At 35.1% G+C, this 23,003-nt stretch overlaps 1 protein-coding gene and 1 long non-coding RNA gene across 10 annotated transcripts in view; one reads left to right on the forward strand and one right to left on the reverse strand.

The window, feature by feature from the left end:
- ATE1 (arginyltransferase 1) overlaps positions 1-23,003 on the reverse strand; it is a 153,349-nt gene that overhangs the window by 4,017 nt on the left and 126,329 nt on the right. The window lies entirely within an intron of this gene.
- LOC116421905 lies at positions 16,512-20,212 on the forward strand. The gene is made up of 2 exons (XR_004232496.1): positions 16,512-16,597; positions 20,031-20,212. It is a non-coding gene; the product is annotated as an uncharacterized LOC116421905 (long non-coding RNA).

Genomic DNA, 23,003 nt, shown 5'->3' on the forward strand with positions numbered 1-23,003 from the left:
AAGGACAAAGCTGCAAGATCTCTTGGAGCCAGGCAGAGAGAGAGGCCTCAACTAACCAGGCTAATTTGGAAGGAGAAATAAACGTTTGCATTTTTACCAGCTGGCTGCGATATTGGAGCAATTATTTATTCCAACTGATACTAAGGCTGCCTCCAAGAAAACCTCCACAAAGCAGCATGGAATAATTATAGCCCCTTTAACAAAGGAAGTTTAAATATTTTATTCAGATGGATCTCAAAAATCTGGAAGCTCCCTTAAAAGACGCAGGTTGTCATCCCCACACTGTCCCATACTCAGTGACTCCTGTCAAAATCCTCTCCTAAATTCACTAAAAGGGAACCAGGCAGAGTGCTTGAACCACACCCCAGCCCCCATTTTTTCATAATTCTTTCCATTTCTCCCTGTGTGATAATTATTTTTATTCTCCCCCCTCCCCCCCTCGCGAGGCAGTTAAATGCCTTGTCCAGGGTCCCACAACTAGGAAATGTGAAGTGTCTGAGACCAGATTTAAACTTGGGTTTCTGACCACAGGGCAGGTGCTCTACCCACTGCCCCAATCATTTTAAAATCTTAGGAAACTACTGTATTCTTTGCTATATGATAACAATGACTGAATATTGGTATTAAAAATATTGGTCTTTGATTTAATGGGAACCTTGGGGTTATTAAATGGGTCTTGCCATTTCCTGAAGATTGCAATCCAGCTTTTCTCTACTCTTGTGCCATTCAAGTCACAATGGACTGTCAACCCATCATTACTGTTGGTCCCAGATATACATACTGATGAAGAAGCTCTTAAAGGCAGGTTGTATAACAGACAAAACAAATCCATGCATTTGTAACTTTGAAGATCCTCAAGCCTCATTTACAAATCTGACTTAAAACTTCTCCATATACCACGCTATTATATACCAGCAACGAGGTCTCCTGATCTATCATTTTTACAGTATATTAGTATGCTAGAGAACTTTGAGAATGACATCATGAATCAAAGTAACATTTTCTTAGACATAGGACCTAAAAATAAGGCAATTATCAATTTATATGGATTTACTTTACACGTTTTCCCTTAATAATATTAGAAAATTCTGTAGAGACTCTATGAAATTCCCAACAGCATTTCAAGTAAAATTAAGCAGGTAATGATTTTCATATTAAAGGTCAAATGATTCAGATTTAATGCTCCAGATACATCTTAAGAATGGATAAATGCATTTATGTGATATAAATTACCTAAAGCAAAATATTAATATCAAAATGGCAATCCCCCCAAACAGGGTTTGTCCAGCACTTTTATTAATTTAAAAAATGACAGGTTATTCTTCTGCTTTAAAAAATAACTCCCAAATCATTTGTATTTGACTTTATAAAACATTCTAAAGTCAAATACAAATGATTTGGGAGTTATTTGTGCAATTTTATTTGAATTTCTATCATTTCAAGCAGCCAACTCCCTTCATTAACCTTGTATTTTAATCTAATGTGTAAAGATCAAGGGTTACTACTGCTTCATGTTGACACTATGCTTGAACCTTAGAAATTACAAACAAGGGTTTTATTAGCCACATTCTGACCAAAGAATGATCTAGGCTAAAAGTTAAGAAATATTTAGTAGTCATGGTCACCTACAACATAATTTAGTGACACTTTTAGTAATAAGATTTCTTGAATTTTACTTGAATTTTTCCAAAATTTTAAAGATATCCATTCTTTCAATGTGATTCCACATGCCTATATTCTAATCCCCTCAATGTATCCTGCCCAAAACATTCATTACTGACTGCCTGGAAATGTGGTCATTCCCATATTCGTATGGTTCTTTCACTCTGGCAGCCAACTTTAAGGTAAACTTTAAAAGGCTTAGTTTATTTCTTTCTTTTTTAAATGTGTTTTTTTATTTTTTTCTAAATTTTTTATTAAAGCTTTTTATTTTCAAAACATATGCATGGATAATTTTTCAATACTGACCCTTACATAGTTTTGTGTTCCAATTTCCCCCTTCTTCCCCTGTATCCCTTCCTCTAGATGGCAAGCAATCCAAAATATGTTATACATGTTAAAATATATGTTAAATCCAATATATGTAAATATAGTTATACAATTATCTTGCTGCACAAGAAAAATCAGATCAAAAAAGAAAAGAAAATGAGTAAGAAAACAAAATGCAAGCAAATAACAAAAAAAAAAAAAAAAAGAGTAAAAATGTTATATTGTGATCCACACTCAGTTCCACAGTTTTCTCTCTGGGTGTGTAGATGACTCTCTTTGTTACAAGATCATTGGAACTGATGTGAATCATCTCATTGTTGGAAAGAGCCACATCTATCAGAACTGATCATCACACAATGTTGCTGTTCCTGTGTACAATGTTCTCTTGGTTCTGCTCACTTCACTTAGCATCTGTTCATGTAAGTCTCTCCAGGCCTCTCTGAAATCATCCCGCTGGTCATTTCTTACAGAACAATAATATTGCATAACATTCATATATCATAACTTATTCAGCCATTCTCTAATTGATGGGTTTTTACATAGTTTCCAGTTTCTTGCCACAAACATTTTTGCACATATGGGTCCCTTTCCTAGAGGCCTAGTTTCAACCCCCTATGTTGAAAGGTCTACCTCGATGTAGAGGGGGAGAAAGGATAAGGGAGGGATTCTTGAGGTTGGATTGATTAAATAATAGGAGGGCAAGGGAAGTCCTATTTCTCTAAAGGTGGATAATATCTTCATAAGATATATTTCCAGATTTTTCTAATTCAATCTATTCATCATTTCCTATACTATACCAATATGCCAACCTTATACTGTCTAGTTATTTTAAATGGTCTAAAACAATATTCAAATGGCTGTTATATAGTATAATTTTCCTATATTTCTCTTTTGATTAAACCTATTTTAGTTTTAAATTTGAGATCATGATTACGACCCCTGCTTTTTAAAACAAAATTCTACTCCTGATCTTTATTTTTTGTCTGTCTCTTATTTCCTATCCTTCCTGTTTAACCAATCCAACCTCAAGAATCCCTCCCTTATCCTGTCTTCTCTCCCTAATTCTTGAATTTAGAAGACTTCTGTACCTTCTAGATATGTATGTATTGTTCCCTTTCTAACCAATTCCCATTGAGAATAGAATTCCAGAACTACCAACCCTGGTACCCCATATACTTCCTCTGTGTCAACTTTTTTTTTTAAAGATAAAACTTTTATTAAGTGACAAGGCAAAAGCATGCATAATTATGTCAGGTTTTTTTTTTTTTTTTTTTTTTTGCACCTCACTTGTATAAGAATTACTTTTTTTTGACATGATTTGCTTTTTAGACTCACATTGTATTCAGCTCTACCCCAATATTTCTTTCAAACTACCTAATTATCAATGACAATCTTAGACATATGGTTTACATTTCCACATATAAAAATTAGTTTGTCCTTACTGAATCTCTTGCAATTTCGATACAAATTACTGAATGTGTTAAGTTAATGAGTTCAATTAATGATCATATTAATAATGTGAATTCTTGGGGCAGCTACGTGGCATAATGTAGAGAGCCAGAACTGGAGAAGTATACTTGAAACAAGGTATTAACTCAGTGGAATTGATGAGACAATGGTTATCTGGTTTACACATACTTAGTACCTAGCATGGTGATGTAATAGTTCTTACAATTGATGTAATTATAATAGGGTATTTAAAATGAGGACAAAGTCAGCCAGAGACACTCCATCTTTGATCAGCCTTGTGGTGACTCTCCTGCCTCTTGCACTATGGGGAAGACTGGTTCAGACTGGGAGACTGAAGGAGACAAAGACTTTGGACTTTATTCCTGACTATTCTGATTATTCTAAGATCAAGGCTGGCCCCAAAGCCCTCCAGAAAGCTAGCTCGGACATTACAGTACAGTGGACAGAGCACTAGCCCTGAAGCCAGGAGGATTCGAGTTCAAATCTCACCTCAGACACTTAATATTTCCTAGCTGCATGACCCTGGGTAAATCACTTAACTCCAATTGCCTCAGCAAAAAAAAAAAAAAAAAAAAAAGACTTCCTCCCAAAGTTCAGAAGGTGAAATATAATAGGGATGAAATCTACAATGTTATACATTTAGGTTAAAAACAATCAACTGTTCAAGGACGGAGAATTAGGAAAATGTGGCTTGAAAGCAGTTCAAGCATAATATATATACAGGGCTTTGATAGAAGGAAGATTTGATGAAATAACAGTATGAAATGGCAAACTAAGAAAAGGCAAAGAAAATTTTGGCACCAAAAAAAGTAATAGGCTTAGAATGAGGGAGGCATTTCACAGTATTCTATTATTAGTAAACTACATCTGGATAATTATATTAGTAATAGACACCAATTTAGGAAAGACTGGAATACCATAAACTGGAATACCATCAGGTATTAATTATTAGGACAATGAGTGAATTTGTCTTGCAATACAACCTGCCATGAAGTAGACCCTTAAGGAGTTACTATCAACAGTCTAGGACCTTGAAGAAGGACGTTATACAGACTAGTGATTTGCTTCCCTCAATGGACCACTCTCCAAAAACTCCTCTGCACTAGCACTGGCTAGCATGATCCAAACCTTTAAACTCTGCCTATTTCAGTGATTCTGAATCCTCGGCTCTCCATATTCAATTCTCCAGATTTATTTCAGCTATTTCCCAATAATATCCTACTCTAGAACTACCCATCTCTCTTTCCCAGAAATGCCTGCTCCAAAATAAAAAACAAAAAAAATGTATTTCTTCTTAAACCTTTTCCTTTCTTATTCCTATCTTTTTGTACTCTTTGAATTCTGGCTCCCTCCCAACACTGCTCCCTCCTTTCCAGGATAGTTTTCACTTTCATTTGTATCCCCCATTTTTAGGGAGTTGGATCATATTTATTGCTCCCCATTATCAATGCTACCTTCCTCCCACTATCACTCAACATGATTTTTCTCCTTTGTAGGCACTAGCAAAGGAGCCAGTAGACATGGAAAGATTGAAGATAAGTGAGAAAATGAAAATGGCAGAAAGATCAATTTGTTGAAGGAGACAGGGTGAAATGAGATCATTTGTATAGATAAAGGCCTTTGCCTCAGTAAGGAGTAGGGTTACCTCTTCATGTGACACAGTAGTGAACAAGGAGATAAAAGCAACAGAAGACATCTGACTGATATGAAGAGGAAGCTCACAGTGAATAGAAGGGCAAAGTTCTCAGCTCTATAGGTGGAGAAAGAGAAGCTACAGGGGGCTTGAGGAAATAAAAAGAGCCACTATGAAGAATGAGATAATGGAGATGTAGGATTGTCTCATAGCAGAGTTCAGCTGAAGTTGTGGAACATAAATCTGTTGGGATCTACTCGGAATGATGGTGTCATTTTTTTCTACCTTCATTTGGCACCACATATTACGTAAGTAAAGCAGCAGCTGATAAGGCACAATCATGAACATGGAGGTGGTACACTTATGGATGGTGACAAAATCAAGAATATAACTATTTCTGTGTGGATATGAGGTAGAATGGAGGAGAGAGTTATAAGAACATTAAGAAACTGAGTGATTAGGTTATCTGAGGGAAAGTCAATATTATATGCTGAATTCCGCTAGTATAAGTGAAGGTGTTGGAGAAGAGAAAGATTATGAGCAAGATACTGAATTTATGGAGGAAGGAAGGGGAGTGTCCTGGAGGCCTACAGACAATAGTACTAGGATTTTAACTGAATAGATGTGGACCTCTAAGGAGAAGTATGCTGAATGACTGCTATGGGCTAGAACTCTGAACTTGAAACAAGGTGTTAAGTCAGTGCAATTGATAAAGACAATAGTAGTTCAGTACATGTACTTAGTACTTAATATACTTCTACAATTCACACCTATGAAAAGGGAGCATATGAGCTTGGACAAACTCAGCCAGAATAATAACTGGAAGACAGAGACCGTGGTGGCGGTTCTCCTGCCTCTCCCACAGAAACCAATATCACAAATATTTTACCAATGTTTTCAAGGCATACTTTTATTAAGAGTAGCAAATTACAACTTGAATTCTTTCAAACTATTCATTAAACATTGGTATACAATCACAGTCAAATGAACACATTTAAAATTGTGTTGGCTAACACACACTTCATTAGTAAAAGCACTGTTTTTGTTTCCTTTTGTGACTTGTTTTTCCTGGCTTTAATTAAAAGAAATACAGCAAAATATCCAGGATGTGCTAGCTAAGTCAATTCTTTGCTGCAAAGTTACTCCAGCAGAAAAAAAGCTGACAATCTTTGAAATCAGTATTCAAATGTAAAATATATCCAACCCTCAATTATTTTACAAGACTTCACTGTTTCAAAAATGAAGATCAAAGAAGATATAGCACTGCAGGCAGAACGTAAAATCAAAGTGTGTACAGGTGAATTTGTCCACATACCACAGAGCCAAAAACTGCTTAGCTCTAAGCCTAAAGGCGTATCTTTTCTTTCTGAGTTGGAAATCAAACTTTAGAACTTTATAGACTAAATACTTTGACAAATATAGTCATAACTGGATAATAAAACTGACTTGCTTTCATTGCAATAATAAGTATTGTACTTTAAGTCCTATTATTTTAATAGTCAAAATGAATGGGAGATGTGGAAGATATTTCCTGTACAGCACATAAACAATTTTAAGCTTATTGTAATTGGTAGTAATGTGAACAAGAAATTTTACACTTTCCCTATTCAAAAAGATTTTAAATAAACAAATACATAAAACAACCTATACTCCATGAAAACTCGAGCCTTTCAAAACATCTACTATACCTACAGAGCATAGTTTAATTTTGTAAAGTATTCTATAGGAAATATTTAACAGAGACAGCTATGTACCCACTGCAAACTGATGGTATGAGAGAAACACTGAACCACAAAAATAGAAGCACATTAACCCTCAGAAAAGGTTGGAGCCAAGCCAAAGTTTTATGGAAATACTTCTTTTGCACCATAAGCAATGAATTTCCACATGATGAATTAATTTTAATCTGTTAATTTAATTGGTCACGTGCAATGCCTACATATATATCTACACAATATATGGAGCTAAATCTCCACCTTCCCTGGCTCTAGTACCTGTGAGCTAGTTATAATAGTAATAATTCACATCATTCACTATACACTTTAGTTTTTACAAAGTCTTCTTCTCACAACCACACCGTGAAGCACATAGCTTTAAGTTTCAATATGACTTTTTTACAGATGTGGAAACTGAGGTTCCTGTAAGTTAATTTCCCAGAGTCATAGTTTCTGAGGCATAATTTGAATTCAGGTCTCCTGACTCTAACTCTAATACCTCTTTTTTTTTTTTTTTTTTTTCCAAACTATGTTGTTACAGATTTGATTCACATTTAGGATATGGCAAAATATTTTGACTTTATTCTTAAATACAAATTACAGAGATCTGAAAAGTATCAGTTATTAACCATAGGAAGAGTAGGATGCTAGGACTTAGTCACCTGTCTCCTCTTCCTCCTGGTTAAATGATATGCTGATCTTTGATCAGTCTTGTTACTTAGGCAAGAAAGTAAGAAATTTATAATGTATTATTTACATCTAAATTATGCTGAGTAAATCCTCTTATGAAAAAAAAAAATTTAAAAAACAGAAATTCATAAAATTCCAGATAAACACTTTCAGAAAACAGCATGCTGACCCATCTTTTAAAAATATTATTGATAATACTTTTGGAGGTAGCAAAAAATAAGTAGGTGTTCCTCAATTGGGAAGTAGCTAAAAATAAAAGCAGTATAATTGGATCCTATTATCAGTATGAAATGATAAATTCTACAAACAGAAAAATTTGCTCGAATTGATACAGAGTGAAATCATGTCTATACAAGGGAGAAGTTACATCTCTATGTAACATCACTACTACTTAATGACTAAATTAAAGATCATTAAAAGGAAGTCAGCTCAGAGTGATCCTGGAGAACCTATAATGAAACATCTATCATTCCTCTCAACAAAAGTGGAAAGTTATTAAGGAAAAATGTTGTACACATTGTTGAATAGGTTTGGGTGTTTTAGCTCATTGGGTGTCATTAGGTCTGTGCAACAAAAGAGGATTCAAAAGAAGAACAGCATAGAGGGGGTTAAGATGACTATTAAAGTAAAAGGTATTAGCAAAAAGATAGCAGGTGAACTAAGTAAAGTATGGCTGAGGCTATCTTATTGGAACAGGCCTTATGAGACCTTCATCTAAACTGATCAGTTCCAAGTTAAAAGTTCATAGGCAAAAAGACAATTTTACTGAAGAATACAAGCTAAGAGAAAACTACCTCGACTGAGAAATTTAATTTTCTTTAAGAGAAATTCATCAATATTCTAATGTGATTACTTTTTGCCCTTATACTCTGGCTCCATAGACATGTGATTTAACTAAATTATGGAATGCAACAGAGTATAATGTTTTTGTAACTTCACATCTTTGGTGGGCAATCAGCTGTTACCAGTACAACATAGTATTTTGGAAGTTTTCTAATATTTGATAAAGTTTAAAAATGCTGGCAAAGTACAATTTCCATTCTTTCCCTTGTCAGTAACATCCTTATTTTCATATGACAGTTTACTTTTTATTAACATAGTATTACATTATTAATAATATTATGTATATTTCATAGGGAAGGAATAAATCAATTCAGTCTAACTGAATTCTATCACAAACATCAGCTAGGAAAATCTAATTTTTACAAGAACAGTCAACCCTACTCCAGTTCCTGTATTTATAAGGAAAACATTGTGATAATACCACCATGTAAAAGAATACACTAGTAAAATAAATAATCTTGCTATGACTAAGTGTCTCTTTTTTTTTTTTTTTTTTTTTTTTTTTGGCAGAAAGACAAAGAAATTTATGAAAGTGGAACTAAGCAGTTCTTAAATACTCTGAGCATATTCTTAGACTAAAGTTGAAAAAAAGATTTAGAAATACTTCGAATATGGATTATTTCTGAGGAACTTACAAAGTATATTTTATCCTGTTCAAAATATTAAATGCTCTATTTAAAACACACTATTCCCAATAAATGTACTCTCAAGTACTACTTCATCTGGGCATCCTTTCCACAGGATTCTCAACTAGGAAGCTGGATGGAGATGTGGGTTTAAATCATAGCACTGACATTTAATTATGGTGAGGTTCCGAGACACTTGGTGCGTTGGCAGAGAAAGCTTCAAGTATTGATAAAGAGGCGAGACAATAGCTAGAAATGGATGGATAAAATGAGAGTTCTTTGATGACAAGAGACAAAATTGAGTACTGGTTAGTTGTTGTCCTTCATTATCAAAGAGGACCAAAAGGACATCACTATGTTAGAGTCGAGTTACTATTGCTGTTGCTGATCAGTTTAACATGAGCTCATAATGCTCTGCCACAGATTAGGGATAAATGGTCCATATGAACACTTAGGATGGCTTCTGTAATTTTGCATAGCTCCCATTTTTTCTGAGCTACTTCCATTCTGCTTTGCTCAGAGAACTCAGCAACTTCTTTTGTAGAGGGCCACAAATAATGGGGGAACTCTGGGTAAGATATAAGACCCTTAAGCCCAGAGGAAACCTACAGACAATGTCTGGTTTGGCTCCTTATCTCCCTTAAAAGCTCTCACCCTTCCTGAGAAGTCAAGAAGGGTGTGACCACCTATGTTCTACTTGAAGCAAGGGATACTTACAGTAAGAGGCATTTACAGGTCAATAGCAGGATGCTTATGGTTAGCACTTGCACAGTGTGCTATGGTGATGTAATGGTTCTCTAGTTAGCACATGCTTAGTGTGCTGTAATGATGTAATCATACTGAGATATTTAAGGGCTGAGAGGATTAGAAATAAATGGACTCTATCTTTGATCATCCTCATGGGTCTCCTGGCTTCTTCATTCCTCCACTAAGGCCAAGGATTTGGACTGATCCAGAGATCCTTCAGAGAGCTAATCTAGATGGTATATTTTGGCACTCCAGCATGGGGGCTCTAGAAAGCATCCTACATTTTGGCACCTAAATGTGAGGCTCTAGATATGAAGCTTGAGATGTGAGGTCTTGCATTCATCAGCTCAATTGACGTGATGGGCGAGTTCAGTGGAGAAGTCCCCGTGACCAGAAATAGAGTGAGTATAAAAATAGGCAAGCAGAAAGACTAAATTAGTTACTTACATTTTTCAGCAGAAATGGAACAAATACTAAGAAAAGAACCTCCCCCACCCCAAGGAAAGTATGAAGCATGCATGAATTAGGTTAAAGGAGAAGCAAAGTTTTTTGGCAACTCAGAAGCAGAACACTGGCTCTTCTCTTTGGTTCTCTAAGGAAGAAAAATTAGAGCCAGAAATGTGGAAAACAGTGATAAAGCAACTTACTGGATATAAAAGGCTATGGGTCCTCATTCAATTTCTGAAGAAACAATCCTTATGTACAATATAATACAATTGGATTTAAAGAATCCCACAAGTTTTAAAACAAGGAAAGATTTTAATGGGGACAGCCAGACAAGTAAGTATGAGGAAAAAGCAGGAGGGGGATGGGACTGACTAGGTAGCTGGAAGGCAAGGAGAGTTGGGTAGGAAAGTTAAGTACCTTAAGAACAGTGCTGATGAGCTTAAAGAGTATGGTGCCTCTCACTTTCACAGTTCAGCTTCTCTTCTGTCTACACCCAAGCATGCACCTTTAGGGTATTCCCCATTTCCTGATCCTCCTCCCTCAACTCCACTTTCATGTGTGGGAGAAGGAGGAGGAGTGGGAGGGGCAATGACACCATCAGTACTGCCAAAGAAGCAGGTTTGCTCACCCCTTATGTCCTCATTACAAGAGGCGGGGCTTGGTTCTAGGGTCCCAGGCAAAAAAAAACAAAACACTTGGGACATGATGGCAACTGCTATTGCATCCAGAGACTTTAAAAGTTCAGTACTCCAATATGATCAGTCAGCTAAGAAGCAACCTGATGGGGGAAGGGGGGATTGCAATTAGGAAGAATAGAGTTGTATGCAGCTGGGATTACTGAGATATCCCCTGGAGAGCTGAATCCTGTTTCTTCCGGCTTATAGATCCCTTGCCTCCACACATAGTTGGCTTGACCATTTCACCTTCTCAGAGTGCTTACAAAACAGTATCTATCTGTGTAGCTAAGATCCTAGTCCCTAATACAGGTAGACAATGTGTGGACACAAGTGAAGATTCGTGCTGCTTTTTTCAATATTTAGGATACGAAGTATATCCTAAGGTGCTTACGTACAAAAACTTTCTTTAAGAACAGAGAAACTGAATACGTTAAATGACTTTCAGAAACTGATAGGAGATATCCAATGGATGCTTCCAGTGTTAGGCTAAACTACCGATTAATTGCAATCATTATATGACATTTTAAGGGGAGACACTGCTTTAGACTCACTGTGCCAGCTTACAAAAGAAGCTCAAAAGACTTTGAGAGAGGTTGAATTCAAAAACCCTTAGAAATAGCAGTTTTTGCTACAAGAGGCACCCACAGCTGTCCTTCACCAAGGAGACAGTATGATCAAGTGGGTGAACCTCCAAGTACAACCAGACCAAAACCCTTACTCCTTACCCAGTATTTGTGGCTAGAATCTTATTAAAGGCCATTAAGCGAGTAATACAATTATCTAGGATAAGACCTGACAATTTATATACCTTTTATACCAATACACAAATTAATGCATGCTGTGAAGCCATCCCAGAGTAGCAAATTTTACACATGGGTCCCCATTAAAGATAACCAGACTATTATGTAAGTGGCGATGGATTTTTGAAGAAAAGGTTTCTAAGGTTCCCCTTAAAGTACCAATTAACTTTACAGATGTGCTGTATATTCTCCTGACTTAAATTATAAAGAGAATAGACAGAACTTCCTTTCAGTCTACTCAGCAGAATGAATTGTATGCAATTATGTTGGCTCTTACTTATTATACAGGAAAAATAAATAAAATGTCTGATCCAGCCTATTCAGTGTAGTACAAAGAATTGCCATAGCCCAAATAAAATTTGGAGCTTTCAATATATGTCAGCTCTTTAAGGAACTTCAAGAGCAAGTGAGAAAGCATCTAGGTAAGATTTGTATCTTGCATGTCCACTCTCATAGTGGTCTTCCAGGTCCTATTTTTTTATGGAAATTCAAAGGCTGTTAGCCAATACCCCTTTATTTTAGGCAGCCCAAGAATTTCATTCTAAATATCATCAGGTTGCTCGAGCTTTATGTTAACAATTTGGGATAACAAAAGAGGAAGCTAGGAGCACAGTAAAAGCTTATAGAGTTTGCCTATCTTTCCACACTCCTACACTCTGTCCAGGGAAGAACTTCCTCATGGTTTGAGACCCAATGAAATTTGGCAAATGGCTGAGACCCACAATAAATCTTTGATTGTCTATCTTTTATCCATGTTATAGTAGACACCTTTTCAGGATTTACTTTTTCAATACCAGCAGTAAAAGAGACAGCCAGAGTGGTCACTGAATTACTTATACAAGCTTTTGCAATCATGGGTGTGCCACAAGCAATAAAAACAGATAATGGACCTGCATATACTTCTAAACATTTTGTACACTTTGGAGCCCAGTATCAGATTTCACACACCACTGGCATACCTTTTAATCCTCAAGAACAGGCAATAGTAGAGAGGAGAAACGGAGATATCAAGATGCTCCTCCAAAAACAAGAGAAGTGGAGCCACAGGTAACCCTAGAGAACTTTTAAACATAGTCTTTAATACTATTAATTATTTGATTTTTGATGGAGAAGCACTGGCTCCAGCAGACAGGTATCATAACCTGCAAGAAGGGCAGTGTCCAGCATGAGCAAGTCCAATATCTTTAGATAATCACCAGTTGATATGGAGAGATCCAGAAAGTGGTGAATGGAAAGGACTAGATAGCTTAACTGCTTTGGAGAGAGGGTTTGCCTGAATCGCTACAGATGGAGAAGGAATCAGATGGGTGCCAATGAACCATATCCACCTTGTCCATCGGAGAGAGATGGAAAAAGAGAAGACCCTTGAAATGAAGGAGAAGACTCAAGAAACATCAGGTGGTTCCATCTCTGACCATGTGTGCCACTGAAAAAGCCTAGCTGTTAACCCTATGTGTATGGCAACTGACTAATGAACATCAAAAATTGTTAATTAGTCTGTTGCAGGACTTTAAAACTTGCAGAAATCATTGCATTCCCTGACAAGTGAAGTGATGGACAATAGATTGATTTTGGACTACCTCTTAGCTGCTGAAGGAGGTATATGTGTGGTTATTATTTATATATCCTCCTTCTGGGACTCATGGAAATCTTTTATAATACCATGTTGATTCATATTGTTTGTTACATCACTACTTGCCTGTATGATCCTCTCATGCTGATTCATATTATTTGTTACATCACTACTAGCCTGTGTTATTATTACTACTTGCTTGTATAATATCTCCCATGCTGATGGATTTATGTATATGTTTCAATTAAAACAAAAGAAAAAAGGAGATGTAGAGGGTCAGAGATAGTGGGGGAACTCTGGGTAAGGTATAAGACCCTTCTTCAGCCCAGAGGGAACCTGCAGACAATGTCTGGTTTGGCTCCCTATCTCCCCTAAGGGCTTTCACCCTTCCAGAAAAGTCAAGGAGGGCGTGACCACTTGTATTCTATTTGAAGCAAAGGATACTTACAATAAAAAGAGGTATTTACATATGAATAGTAGGGTGCTTATAGTTAGCACTTGCACAGTGTGCTGTGGTGATATAATGGTTCTCTAGTTGGCCCATGCTTAATGTGCTGTAATGATGTAATCATACTAAAGTATTTAAGGGCTGATAAGACTTGAAACAAGGACTCTATCTTTGACTGTCTTTGTGAGTCTCCTGTCTCCTCCACTCCTCCACTAAGACTAAGGACTTGGGGCTGGTCCTGAGGTCTTCCAGAGATATAGTCCAGAGGGTATATTTTGGTACCCCAGCATTGGGGCTCTAGAAAGCATAGTACTTTTTGGCACCCCAATTTGGGGGCTCTAGAAAACACACTACATTCTCTGACAAGGGCTCACCATGCTGGGTGGTCCTGTGCCTGAGTTTCCTATGTCATACAATCAATTCTAAAGTTCTTAAGAGACTTTGAGAGTGTCCTTGTATTGATTTTTCTGATACCTTTGTGAATGTTTGCCCTGCATGCATTCTCCATAAAATAATTATTTTGGCAAGTGTACAGTTGACATTTGAACAAAGTAGCCAGGCCAATGAAGTTGTGTTCTCTGTAATAGAGTTGGAATACTTGGCAATTTAGTTCGAGAAAAGACCTCAGTGTCTGGTACTTAATCCCGCCAGGTAATCTTCAGGATCTTCCTAAGACAATTCAAATGGAAGCGATTCAGTTTCCTGGCATGATGTTGGTATGCTGTCTAGGTAGCTAAGCATACAACAATGAGGTCAACACAACAGCCCTGTAGACCTTTAGCTGGGTAACCAATCAAATATCTCTTCCCTCCCACACTTTCCTGTAGACTCCCAAATACTGAACTAGTTCTGACATTGTGTGTCTCAATCTCATTATCAATGTGGACATCCCTGGAAAGTGTACTGGTAAGGTAAGAGAACTTATCCAAGGCATTCCAAACTTTACCATTTGCTGTAATGTGAAATCAAGAAATGGCCTTGATTTTTTTTTTTTTTTTTTTTTAGTTAATAAACCTTTACTAAGCTCCTACTATAAGTCAGTTACAATATTAAGTGCTGGAAATCAAGAAAAGGGGCAAAAAACATTTCCTGACTTCAAAGACTTCAAATCTAATGAGGAAAACAACATGTAAACACATATGTACAAACAAGCTATATGCAGAATAAATAAGAAATAAAAGAAGGCAAACACTAATTAAAATTAAGGTGGTTTGAAAAAACTGCCTATAGAAGATGAGATTTTAGTGGGACTTGAAAGAAGCCAGGAAAGTCAGTATGTAAGGATGAAGAGGGAATATATTCTAGGCATGGAGGACATTCAGAGAAAATGCTGGGAGCCAACTGAAATTATTCTATTTGTGAAACATCAAGGAAATTAGAATCACTTGATTGAAAGGTGACAGAAAGTAAAGTATAAGGTGGTAGAATAGGGTCAGACTATGAAGAAAAGTTCTGAATGTCAAACTAAAGATTTCATATTGGATCCTGGAGGCAATAGGAAATCATTAGAGTTCATTGAGAAGACTGATGTGCTTTAGGCCTCTTTTTGGCAGCTGAATCGAGGACCGATTGGAGAGAGAAGAGCTTGGAGGTCAGGCAGACTCAGCAGACTATTTGAATCATCAAGATACAAATAAGGAGGGTCTGTGCCAGGGTGGCATATTCAGAGATGAAACTGACAGACCTTGGCAATAGTCTGTGAAATATGAAACAAGATTCTTAGCTGACAGGGTGGGAGGGGAGGGAATCATGAGAGTTTTAAGGAGGGATAAAGACAGTTCACTGTGTTGAACAGGATAGTGAACTATTTAGGGAGATGATTATTTTGTGAATTTAAATGATAATTATGCTTAAAAACTATATAAAAATAAAAAAATAAATATAAAAAATAAACAAAAAATTTAAATATTTCACCTAAATATTTTTATTAATGAATTATCACTAATCTCCAAAGGAGCAGAAGTATACTTTAGAGTCCAGATTAAATGAAATCATCCTTTCCAGGCCAAAAGATTTCACAGATTAAAACCATTGTTTGATTTCGTTTATACATTTTTAGGCAATGGTCAATCAAGTATCAAGAAAACAACACCTGATCCGAAGGAGAAGTAGGGGAAAAAAAAAAGATCTCTTACAAAGGGTTATTTTTTAAATAGATCAAGACTGCTCTCTTGTCATTTCTGACTTAGAAAACTGTCTATCTCCCACGGTTACGATAAATTCCCTTTGTTTTTTTTTTGTTTTTTTTTCCCCTCAAAATCCCAAGTTCTTCTCAGGATTCAGCAGAAGTGTTATCAACATGAAAGCTTTGGTCCCCAAATCATCTTCTGTTTATTGTGTGTATATATATATATATATATATATATATATATATATATATATATATATATATATGTAGTTGTTATTATCTCCCTTCTCCACAGTAACAGCTCAAGAGCAGAGGCTGACCTCATTCCTATATTTGTTTGGTCAGCACTGGAATGTTGTTCATCCTTTGCTTTTGAAGAGGGCCAATGACATCATGGGGTGATGTCTTGACTTGTGCATGAATTAATTGTGCATTTAAGTGAGACAGAGTTTTACAGAGTCATCAGCCTCCCTTTCTCTTCCTGAGAAAAGTCTAGTGGTAAGACAAAAATCAAAATGACTCACATGGCTCAGGATGCCATAGATGATCTTCATGTCTTTGATATCTGACCAAGCTCTAAGTACTCCAGAGCCTCCATTTTAGTCACCTTCTTGGACACTGGAATAATTGTAATGATGTGTGTGTGTGAATACAGGGGGAGGGTACAATTCTTCACATGCTTGGAGTAGACTTCTCCTAACTCAAAGGCAGTTTTGAGGCCTGTCAATTACCCTCAATATGGCTTAGCCTGTCTGATGAGATGATTTTACCAAAGTATAGTCACTGTGCATGATACAACTTCTTGGAGCTGGTAAGCATTTAGTAAAAGCTTAATGATTACATAATATAAAACTATAGGTTCTAAAAAGATATGCTGTGAGTTTTACAATGTATGTCACAAATTTTTGGCTGTTATATTACTGCAGATAAAATATACATAATTTTAATTAAAATGTTGTTTACCCAAAATACATATTATAAATTTATTTACAAAAAAAAAAGACAGAACTTTTTCATTATATGAATGCACTAACTTCAAAACCTATCAGATTTCAAATATGGAAAGAACTCAACAAAACTGGTTGCTTTTTATTGAAGCTGTATATCAATAAGTCTGCTCATTCTTTCACAGGGTTTCTAATTTAAATGCTTAGTGTGCCACATTTCCTTAAGGCAAAGAAGACTATGTCATGAGCAAAAAATAAATAAATAAAAATAATAATAATTATTATTATAAGTAAGAAATACTACACTAAAAAATAAAGCCAGCATTTATAAAACCATGTCTATTATTTACAGAGAAAAAGGGAGGGCTACTTTGAACATTCAACAGTGATTAAAATTTATGAGGCAGCTAGGTGGTATAGTGGATAGAATGACAAGACTCATCTTTTTAAGTTCAAATTTGGTCTCAAGACCCTTACTAGCTGTGTGACCCTGGCCAAGTTACTTAATCATGTTTGCCTTAATTTCCTTATCTGTAAAATAAGCTGGAGAAGGAATGACAAACCATTCCAATCTCTTGGCCAAGAAAACTCCAAATGGGGTCACAGAGAGTCGTGACTGAAAAATAACTGAACAACAACAGAAGTTTATGGCTATTTTAATTTTATATCTATATATTTTTCAGCAAATAATTGGAACTATTGAATTTTCTTAGCAATACTTCAACTGTGTTTTAGCAGCACAGAGTTATAACAGAATCCAAGTTAAATAGGACCTCAGAAGTCATTTTATTAAACCCTTTTGAATAAGCCTTATCCGCAACAAAGCTTAAACTGTGGGTTGAAATACCATCATATAACTGAATGGGGTCATGAAAAATTTGCAAATAGTAAAAGGTAAAAAAAAAAAAAAAAAAAAAAAAAAGGTAAAAATTTTAAACTGAATGACTAAAAATTGATTCAGAATCAAATGTGTAATGAATCTGAGGTGTTTCTGGCAGCGCTGGCCCATATTGCATCATGCAACTTCATTTCAGCCTTGATTCTGAACATATAACAAAGCACATTTTGCACTGAGCATGCACAGATGTTGCCAAAAATACTTTGGCTCAGATTCAAAATGGGATCATGTAAAGACTTCTGGAGCAAAAATGGGTCATGAGTGAAAAAAGTTTACGAAACTCTGATATATATAATATATCTGGAAAGTATTCATACCACTTTTAAGACATACATTTAGGTGGGAATCTAACTTTGTGAGGCCATACAATTCCACTTTCAGATAACTGATTGTTAGAAAGTTTTTCCTGACATCAAACTCAAATCTGACTCTGACATTAGTTCTGACCTTTGGAGCCAAGTAGTATTAATCCTTCTTCTATATGACGAGCACTCAAATGTAATTTTCACAACCTCTGTTGAATCTTTTCTCCAGAGTAAGCAACCTCAACTCCTTTAAGCAATTCTCATATCAAATTACCTTGAAATTGTTGTTTTCTATCCTATATATGACATTCCTAAAACACTGCAGCCGCAATTAACCATAATATTACACAGTCTGACCAGGAAGGAGTAGTATAGTATTATCACCTTTAGTCTAGACACCATGTACCTCTTGATCAGATCCTTGGCCTTGTGAATCACTGGACAACTGACAAACTAATTGTGCTTTAATTTCCTCATCTGTTAAACAAGTAGGTTAGACTTGCTGAATTCTAAGGTCTCTTTCAAACTCCTACTCGCATACTCTACAATCCAGATAAGCCTGTCTTTCTTGATACTCTTCATACATGACATTCTTTCTGTCATTTCTTCATCTTTTCCAAGGCTGTCCTCTAACCCTAGAAAGTAATCTATCCTCCCATTAACTTGATAGGATCTTTGGCTTCCTTCCGAGTTCCTATCCCCAGGTATTATTAGTGGTCCTCTCATTAATTTCTATTATTTTGTGTGTACTTATTTAATACGTTTATTTATTTAGCTGACTGTTGTCTCACCAGATAGAATGGAAGCTTCCTAAAAGCAGGAAATATTTCATTTGGACTCTGTACCTCTTAGCCCAGAACATGGCCTGAATTACAATAGGAAGTTAATGTTTGTTTTTTAATTTCATCAGAGTAACCACATCTTTCTTGTTGGGAAAAAATCAAATCCAAAAGAGATGTTTCCCTAGTTGATTCCTCTACTTTTTTAAATATAATGTTGTCAGTAAGACATGTCAAGAAATTATCTGCTCTGCTTTTGGAAGTGAGAAAGTTCTAAGAGAGAGATCCCGAGAACATATGGGAAAATATTTCTTAAAATATGAAGCATTACATGTACAGCAGAATTATTATATATTTATATTCATACCTCCTAATGATCCAAGAAGTAGCATGCCTATATGTAGCAAAATGGGCTATAGCTTTTTGCTTCCTTAGATGTTAAGCCTACATAGCCCCTATTCTGCATTATAATTTTGGCATTCTTCGACCCCTTCCACAGGATTGTGTGCTTTGCATAAGCTGGGAACATTGCCTCAATGATTTCTTCATATGTTCCAGTGCCTACCATAGTATTTTACATATTATGAATGCTTTAACAATGTTGACTGAATTAAAAAATGAATGAATGAAATATCTGAACATCCACTAATATATCTCTACAATTTCTTAGAATGGAAGAACAAAATACAATCTATTAAGCTGACCTACAACAAAAATTAATTTTTTTAAGCAATCTGTGAATTAAGACTTTTTTTTTTTTTAATCAAGCCAACAATGGAAATAACAAGGATTAGTTATTACAACTGTTTAGTTTACTTACAAGCTATTTGGGAGCCTTAAGGGGTTAGTCATTTAATTATACTGCTGTAAGAATGTAACTATAGGGGTGGCTAGGTGGTACAGTGGATAGAGCACCAGTCCTGAAGTCAGCAGGACCCGAGTTCAAATCTGACCTTAAACACTTAACACTTCTTAACTGTGTGACCCTGGGCAAGTCACTTAGCCCCAATTCCCTCAGCAAATAATAACTATAAGAATTTCACTGCCTTTGAAATGAATAATAAAATGTTTACTAAAATACTAATAAGAATCATCAACTCTAGTAAAATTTATTTTCTTCCTAATGCCAGCTTCCAGTCTAGATAAAATTAATCAAGTCACAGTCAAATTCCTTTAGACTTATCAAACTGCTGAGTAAGTCTACACCTACAATGTTTTTCGGTACATTATCTATCTCAGATTCTCCTTCAGTTCTATTCCGATTTGGGTAGTAATTGTAGAATTGTATTCCTCTATCCCTTTCTTCCCTCTCTAGAGTCTGCTATACTCAATAAACAGATTACATGATGGAACAGAAAACCAGAAGAAAGGAGCCAGAGGAATTCAAGATAAGCTACTTTCACAAGTAGAATATTTAAGAACTCTAGAAGTTAGAAAAATATTTAAGAAAAAAACATGGTTAAAATGTGCAAATATACAGTCAACAGCATATACAAAGAAAAAAAATGCAACAGAATCATGTTTTTCATTATTAATATATAACTGTAAACCCAGGAAAGTCAATGCCATATAAAGTTTCAGTTATATTCATACTCTTTGTTAGGGGTGAGGGTAGAGGATAGGAGGTCTTAAAGATTAGTAAGAATTTTATATGATTAAATATTATTTTATCTCTACTTGGAAATTTTATATACTAACTGGGTATGATATGGATTACTTTACTTTTATTTGCAAAGCACAATAATTCTAATAAGTTTTCACTTTAGGAAAGATTTCCTGACCCAAATACTCTACCACCTACAAAAAAAAAAAAACAAAAAAACAAAACCTGTCCAAGAGTAAGATTTCCCAAAGGATTATAACAGAACTATTAGAGGCAGCAGGAATATTGGGGGAGGAGAAATTTTTCTTCTAACTGCTAAGAAATATATACTGAAAATGAATTTTGTTTAATAGGAAAACTAGAGTTTTCTGTACAAGATCACTATTAAAAAGGTAGAAGAGACAAGAATTAGTTAGTGACAATAGCACCATGCAGTGCTGTTCATGTTGTTCATTTTATGCTTTACATTTTTTCTGGAAGAAATGGAAAATTACAGATTGCAGTGGGTCATGAACAAATAACATGGACTCTGAGTCAAAAGCAGCTTCCTTATAGACTACTATTTAAATCTCAAATGACCATGTCTCACAGCATGCCCAATACAGTTCAGCATGTAACTGCATTTTAATTTCCTAAAACCACAGGATGTCAGTCTGATTTTAAGTCACATCTGAGCTGTGATATTCAATACTGATAAACCTATTAAGCATTCTCCTTGAACTGAAAATTTTCAAGTACACAGAATATTAGGAATCCTCATGTTGTTCAAAGAATTATTTTTTAAGTAGTTTACTCATCACCTTAGTCTGATTTTGTTTTTAAAACTTAATTACAAAATGTATTCCAGAGACTCAAATGAGAATGTTTAAAGAACTATATTTTTAAGTATATTGTTTAAATCGATAGTAAATATCAATCAATAAGCATTTATTAAGCACCTACTATGTATTAGTCATTATGCCAGGAGCTGAGGCTATACAAATAAAAATTAAACACTAATTTGTTTAAACAGTCTTTAAAAAAAATTAAAAAGTCTTTAAATTTAAAAAGTCTATTAGGAGAAACTGAATGTATACATATAAGCCAAATAAATTCAAAGACATTTTTGGAAGGAGGGAATTAACACCTGGGAATCAGAAATGTCTTCAAGTATTATCATTTAAGTGACAAAGTGACCTAAGAATCTTTTCAATGACACATCTGCATTCTAATTAATTATTAATATCAATGAATGCTTATCAAATTCTCCTTCACTATATGACATTCAGTTAATTAAGAGGCCGAATTTTATAAAATGTGAAGTTGTTGTCTCCTACACTTTCAATTCAATGTCAATAGGAAAGAAGAACTGAATTAAACATGACTAAACTGAAAAGTTTAGAATGAAAGATAATTCAAAAAGCTAAAATTTTCCAAGAAACAAGGGCGTTTGAAGCAAATTTTAAAAGGTTCTGAATTTTAATCCAGAAAAGACTTTACCTTATAAAGAGAAAGTGATCTTTATAAGGATATAGGATGTAATTAAAAGAAACTATCCATCAAGCTATATACTTGGTATAAGCCTAGCTTGGTATAACTCTGAGGTAATCTGAGAGTGAGACAAATCATTTCTTTTGACTTCTACTATTTTACTGTTTTCCCCTAAGCTTCAAATCTGGTTGGGACATATTTTGAATAAGACCACTGTATAAGTAAGGATAGGAATCATAACCTTATCTGGAATTAAAAAGGCTTCCCACAGGGGGAAAATGTATACAAGACAAATTTTGAAGTTCAATTTGCATTATTAACACTTCATTTATCATTTTCTTAAGTTCAGAAAACTTCAGACTGTTGCAGTCTATTTTTGTAATGTTCACTGTATTTTAAAATGTAAAAACTTTTTTCTTAATACTGTAGTATCTTCTTTGGTCCACAGAGCATAGTGTGCCAGTCCCTGATCTAGACAATCAACAAACCAATGAATCAAGATCAGAGCTTGCCAATTTCCAAAATGCATATATACTCATGCTCAGAATTTTAAAACTGCTTTTGTAAGGCAGTTAAAGATGGTTTCAGCATATCTCTGGTGTAATGTAAATGTAATCTACTAGCATTATTAATTTTTAGAGTTTTCAAAAGTTTAATAATGCTTTTAGTAGACATAAGTATGTAATATTAAATGCTTACTACCTAACAATGGAGTGCTAAACTATATTGCCAAACCAAATACCTACAAATTACAATTAATAAATTTTATGGATTATTTTACTCTAGAAAAAGAATAGGCACAGAATTGGAAACTGAATGGATGCCCATAACTGGGCTGAGTAAGTTGTGGTATATGAAGTAATGGAATATTATTGTTCTATGAAGCTGACTTCACAAAAGCCTGGAAAGACTTACATGAACTAATGGTAGTGAAATGAATAGAACCAGGAAAACACTACACACTATTAAGGCAAGATTATGTGATGATCAACAATGACAGATTTAGTTCTTCTCAGCAATTCAGTGATCTAAGACAATTCCAGTAAACTTGGGATAGAAAATTCCATCTGCATCCAGAGAGAGAACTAATGAGACTGAAAAGAATTGAAGTATACTAATTTCACCTTTTGTTGTTGTTGCTTGTTTCTTCTTTCTCATGGTTTTCCCCTTTTGTTTTGATTTTTCTTTCACAACATGATTAATATAGAAATATAT

Source organism: Sarcophilus harrisii, chromosome 2 (assembly GCF_902635505.1).
Source record: "Sarcophilus harrisii chromosome 2, mSarHar1.11, whole genome shotgun sequence".
NCBI lineage: Eukaryota > Metazoa > Chordata > Mammalia > Dasyuromorphia > Dasyuridae > Sarcophilus > Sarcophilus harrisii.